Genomic DNA, 6,140 nt, shown 5'->3' with positions numbered 1-6,140 from the left:
GCGCACCAAGGACCTGGAGGATAGGCACAAGGTGGCCCTTGACATGCTCACCCTCGACACTGCTCCCCAGCTAAAGAGAGCTGCTGATAATCTTGCCACTTCATCTATTGCCACGGCAGATCTTGATCAAGGGTGGCAAGCTGACGGAGGACCTTTCTGGTAGCGCCAGGGACATCGCGGCTCTCAAAGAGGAAGCGCAAAAAGTAGAGGCTCTTCTGAAGGAGGTGCAATCACAACTTTCCTCCAAGAGCCAGGACCTCGATACTTCCAACGATACCATTACTTACATGAAGTCAAGGCTTGGCACCTTAGAGAGTGGGATTGAGTTTGCCGGAGCTCGTGAGCAGAAGCTGATGAAGGACTTGGAAAATGCAAGAGCCCTCCGTAAAGACGCGGAGGACAAATTGCAAAACCAAGTTGAGCAGCGCGACCTCTGGATCAAGAGCCTGGTCGACATCGCTGAGCGCCTCACTGCCAAGATCTCGAAGATGGACATGAAGAGCTGGGCTTTCTCCGTCAACAACCACGAGGTCCCAAGTGTTAAGCTGACGCTCTTCTTCGAAGGCTTGACCGAAGGGATAAACATGTATGAGGACCAAAGGGATGCTTGTTTCACGAATGAGCCCCAGAAGCTTGCCCGTGATGCTCTCTTCATGGTTTTGAGCAACCTCTGTCGGATTTTGGGTTTCCACATTATCCTTGAGGTTCGAACACTGGGGTGCGCACGAAGATCTCTCCCTACCTAATCACGTCCTCAGCCTCACCGCAATCTCAAGGCCTAGCTCGACGAACCCGCAACACAAGAGATACGAGGTTTATACTGGTTCGGGCCACCGATGTGGTGTAATACCCTACTCCGGTGTGGTGTGGTGGATTGCCTCTCGGGCTGAGGATCAACAGTTACAAGGGAAGAACAACCTCCTGAGGGGAGGTGTTCTGGTGCTTGGTGGGTTTGAGGATGGTCTTAATCCCTTGCCCCCTACAGTGGTGGCTAGTCCTATTTATAGAGGCCCTGGTCCTCTCCCCAAATATTGAGCGGGAAGGGAGCCAACAACGGCGAAATTCGAAGGGAGACAACTAGTACAAGTTATCCTGACTAAAGGTGATCTTCGCCTACCAAAGGCTCTGGTGGTGACGCCGGCTTGGGCTCCATGGTGACCTCCTTCTTGCCGTTCTGCTGGTCTTGGTCTCGTTGCACCAATATGGAAACCTTTGTCTAATGCCTCGGGACTCCTCTCATGCGCTTGCCCCCTTTAGCACCAAAGAGGAAACAAGGACACTGCGCGCTGTCGCCCACATGGCGCCCGCCTGGCCGCGGTCGTCATGGCTTGCGTCACTGGAACCTCGCGAGGTGTCCCTTGCCTTGATCTCTCCGCCCCTCGCGAGCCAGCCTGGTGCGGTCGCTCCCGAGGAGGTCTTGTGTCGTCCGCCTGGCAAGGCTTGGCCCCTCGCGAGGGTCTTGAGTGTTTGCTGGTGAGGATGGGTCGTACAGGGCCACTCCTGGTGCCACGTCGTGGGTCGGAGGCAGGCAAGTCTAGGGACCCCCGTTCCCAGGATGCCGGCAGTAGCCCCCGGGCCCAAGGCGCGCTCGGACTTGGCTTCGAGGCGAAGCCAAAGGACTTGACCTCCAAAACCATTTCTGTCCATTTCAAGTATTTGAAATATTTCTACAACCAATATTTACCAATAAATCCAGGAAAATTATAGCAAGTCGATAACCTTGCAAAGTTTCAGCTCAATCCAAACTATTTTGGTTCACCAAAGTGCCCCAAAATCATCTCTGTCCAGATTCAAGTTTGAACAAATTTACATTCCCAACTTATTCCAAATGCCCCCAAACTTTGTGGTCATACTCAAAATCCCAAATGATGACACTACACCAAGTGGTGCATCAAGGGGAATGGTTTTGCATGAATAGATCTTGGTAAATGCATTTCTGTCGATTTCTAGGGTTTACAAAAGTTGCATTGGCGACTTTGCCCAAATGACCTCAAAATTGGTGGAAGGCCCTAATTATATGTGCCATTTCACCCTGTGGAGTCTCATGCCAAATGGAGTTCATTTGCTTACCCAAACAAGCATCAAACACCTTCTGCCACTTTACCAAAATTCCATTTTTGACCTCTTCCACTAATCTCCATGGGCTCAACTTTGTACCCCAGCTGCTCCTGACCCTCTTGTACCTCCAGTAACTATGGCCGCATCTCAGCTCAATGATTGAGGGGTGAAACCACCTCATTTACCCCCCTAGACAGCCCATTTCCATCTCTCTCTCAACCCCACTCTTCTCCTACTGGCCATCCATGGCATCCAAGGCCCATCCCCCTTTCTTTGCTCCCTCCTAGACCTGCTGGACATGCTTGGGGGTGCCCACACTGCTGAGAAAATGGCGTGCCAAGCCATTTGGGCGCTCTGGAGCGCGCTACAGTGCGGCCAGGCACTGTAGCCGCCCCCTTCCAACTGCCTCCGGCCACCTTGGGCCTCCCCAGTGCGCCCAACGAGACGCCTCGATGTCCGCAACACGGCAGCCGGTCGGCCCCCTCCTTCCTCTCTCTCCCCTGCCGGTCCTGCGGATGGACAGAGCGCCGCCCAGCTCCGCCACTCTGTGCTCGCTCGGGACCCGCCTCGATCTTGCCCCACTCCTCCTCTCTCCCCCAGGGCCCTAAACTACCCCCACGTGCACCGCAGAGCAGCCCCAGCTCCTCCCCTTGGCCACCAGAGCCGTTGCCGCGGGCACCCGTGAGCTCTGTCCACGGTGAGCCCCGGGCCGGCTATATAAGGCCACCCCGAGCCCCTTTCTCTCCACCCCTCGCTCTCTACCACTCCCTATCGACTGCCCGAGCCACCCACTCCTCCTCGGAGCAGCCTAAGCTCGAGCTCCACCGCCTCGGGTCGTCGTCAATCTCGTGGTACAGGCCTCCTCTGCCCCTGCTCTCTCCCGATCTGGAACCGCCTCACCTCACTGACCTTTTCACCTCTGTTTCCCCTCTCTATTGCAGCCGGAATCGACCGGAGCAAGTGAGGGAGTCCTGGACTAAGGGGTCCTCGGGCGTCCGACCTGTTATTCATTGGGCCGGACTGATGGGCTGTGAAGATATGAAGGCCGAAGACCGGACCCGTGTCCGGATTGGACTCTCCTTGGCGTGGAAGGCAAGCTAGGAGACCAACTATGAAGATTCCTTCTTATGTAACCGACCCCATGTAACCCTAGATCTCTCTGGTGTCTATATAAATCGGAGAGCATAGTCCGGATGAGGGAATACTCATTACCATATTCACATAGGCTAGACTTCTAGGGTTCAGCCATTACGATCTCATGGTAGATCAACTCTTGTAACACTCATATTCATCAAGATCAATCAAGCAGGAAGTAGGGTATTACATCCATAGAGAGGGCCCGAACCTGGGTAAACATACTATCCCCTGTCTCCTGTTACCATCGATCCTAGACGCACAGTTTGGGACCCCCTACCCGAGATCCGCCGGTTTTGACACCGACATTGGTGCTTTCATTGAGAGTTCCACTGTGCTGTTGTCGAAAGGTTTGATGGCCCCTTCAACTGTCAATAATGACGCTGTCCAAGGAAGAGCCTTCCTTCCCGGACAGATTTTTGTGTTCGGCGGCTTCGTACTGCAGACCAACTCGCTTGGCCATCTGGAGCAGATCGATAGCAACGCCCCTGGCCACCAGGAAATGGTTCCTGTTGCTGCAACGGGCCCAGAACCAAAGTAGATCGTGGCCTCCGAAGCCACAAGGTCCGTGGCGTTGGAGCCGCACACGGACTCGACATCTTGCAATGTTTGCGTCAATGGAACTCCGGACTCGTCTCCGGCTATACGTTCCGGACCAGGTACGCCTGCGAACACCGAGCTGGATCGGTTATTGATTTTCGAATTTAGCGCCGCAGACATCTTCCAACATTCACCTTTGGGTGACGTGCTAATCTCTTTAAAGAACTTGTCCTTGGAGAAGGACTCACAGCCGAACTATATTCGGTTCGAGCTAGAAGCGGACGACGAGGAATTTTGCTTCGCACCCGCCACCCACTTCATAGCCACTGTCGATGACTTAATGGACGTGTTTGACTATGGCTCCGAAGACATCGACGGTATGGACGACGATGCTGACAAGGAGCAAGGCCAAGACCCGCCATTCACTGGACGCTGGATGGCCACCTCTTCGTATGACGTGTACATGGTTGATACACGCAAAGGATCTGGTGACGACAAAGAACCAGATGCGAATAAACCCTCCGAAACGCAGTCCAAGCGCTGGCGCCCCAAACGCCCTTCTAAGCCTCGTCGCTCAAAAGATGGCAACACTGGCACCGGAGAAAATAGTACTCCGGGCGACGCCGAAAACAATGAAGACCATGTCGGAGCGGCATCGGAACAGGAGGAACATGACAACAGGCAAGACAACCATGATGAACAAGCCATAGAAGATGGCTCGGAGGATGATAGTTACTGTCCACCCTTCGAGGAGGACACAACCCTTGGCGACGAAGATTTCATCATGCCTGAGGATCCTCTAGAGCAGGAGCGCTTTAAGCTTCAGCTCATAGCCACTGCAAGGAGCCTGAAAAAGAAGTAGCAGCAGCTTCAAGCTGAACAAGATCTGCTCGTCGACAGATGGACTGATGTCCTGATAGCCGAAGAATACGGCCTCAAGCGCCCAGCCAAGAGCTACCCGAAACGCAGACTGCTACCTCAATTCGATAAGGAGGCACCAGAGCACACATCTCCCTCGCGTAATGTGGAACGACCACCACGTGGTCGAGATAGGGTGGCCGACCGGCCACCCCGCGGTCGGGATAAAGCGGCAACTCAGGCCGAACAGCAGCCTGCCCCACCGCCCCATAAAAATAGAAACGGAAGAGTTCGGGGTCACACGTACGACCTCCCGCAGACCCTGGACAGTGGAGCAGGACATACAAGATCGATCTACGGATCGCGGGGATGTGCCTCGAGCCACGATGATGGCTACCTACTCGGACGTGACAAACCTAACCACGCCTTGGCCGCATACCACAGACGGACTCCGTCAAAGCTACGCCACGATGTGGCCCGCTATAGAGGTGCCACACAACCTCTCTGCTTCACAGATGAGGTGCTGGATCACGAATTCCCTGAGGGGTTCAAGCCTGTCAACATTGAGTCATACGACGGCACAACCGATCCTGCAGTATGGATCGATGATTTTATTCTCCATATCCATATGGCTCGAGGAGATGACCTCCACCCCATCAAATACCTCCCATTAAAGCTCAAAGGACCAGCTCGACACTGGTTAAATAGCCTGCCTGAGAATTCCATTGGCAGCTGGGAGGACTTGGAAGAGGCTTTCCTTGATAACTTCCAAGGAACTTATGTCCGGCCACCAGATGCCGATGACTTAAGCCACATAGTTCAACAACCTGGAGAATCAGCCAGGAAATTCTGGACTAGGTTCCTAACAAAAAAGAACCAGATCCATGATTGTCCGGATGCCGAAGCCCTAGCGGCCCTTAAGCATATCTTCCGGGACGAATGGCTCGCCCGCCACCTCGGCCAGGAAAAGCCGAGGTCCATGGCAGCCCTCACGGCACTTATGACCCGCTTCTGCGCGGGAGAGGATAGTTGGCTGGCTCGCAGTAAAACACAGCCAGCGACACTTGCCCCTGCGATGCCAAAAACAGCACCGGCAAGCTGCGGCACAACAGACAGAAACGCCGAAACAATGGCGATAACAATGATGACACAACAGTTCACGCCGGATTCAGTGGCTCCAAGTCCGGCCAGTGAAAGAAGCCCTATAAAAGGAGCAGCGGAAGACCATCCAGCTTGGACCGCATACTCGATCGTCCTTGCCAGATACATGGCACTCCAGACAAACCGGCAAACCATACTAACAGAGATTGCCGTGTCTTTAAACAAGCCAGCAAGGTAAACAGCAAAAACAAGGAAGGGGAATCTCAGAGTGAGGACGATGACGAGGAGTCCCGGCAGCTGAGCAGGCGGGGCAAAAGAAATTTCCCCCTCAAGTCAAAACGGTGAACATGATATACGCCACACACATCCCCAAAAGGGAATGTAAGCGAGCACTTAGGGACGCCTACGCGGTAGAGCCAGTTGCGCCAAAATTCAGTCCGTGGTCGTCG

This window comes from Aegilops tauschii, chromosome 5, assembly GCF_002575655.3.
Source record: "Aegilops tauschii subsp. strangulata cultivar AL8/78 chromosome 5, Aet v6.0, whole genome shotgun sequence".
NCBI lineage: Eukaryota > Viridiplantae > Streptophyta > Magnoliopsida > Poales > Poaceae > Aegilops > Aegilops tauschii.
Note: the sequence above shows the minus strand (reverse complement) of the source record.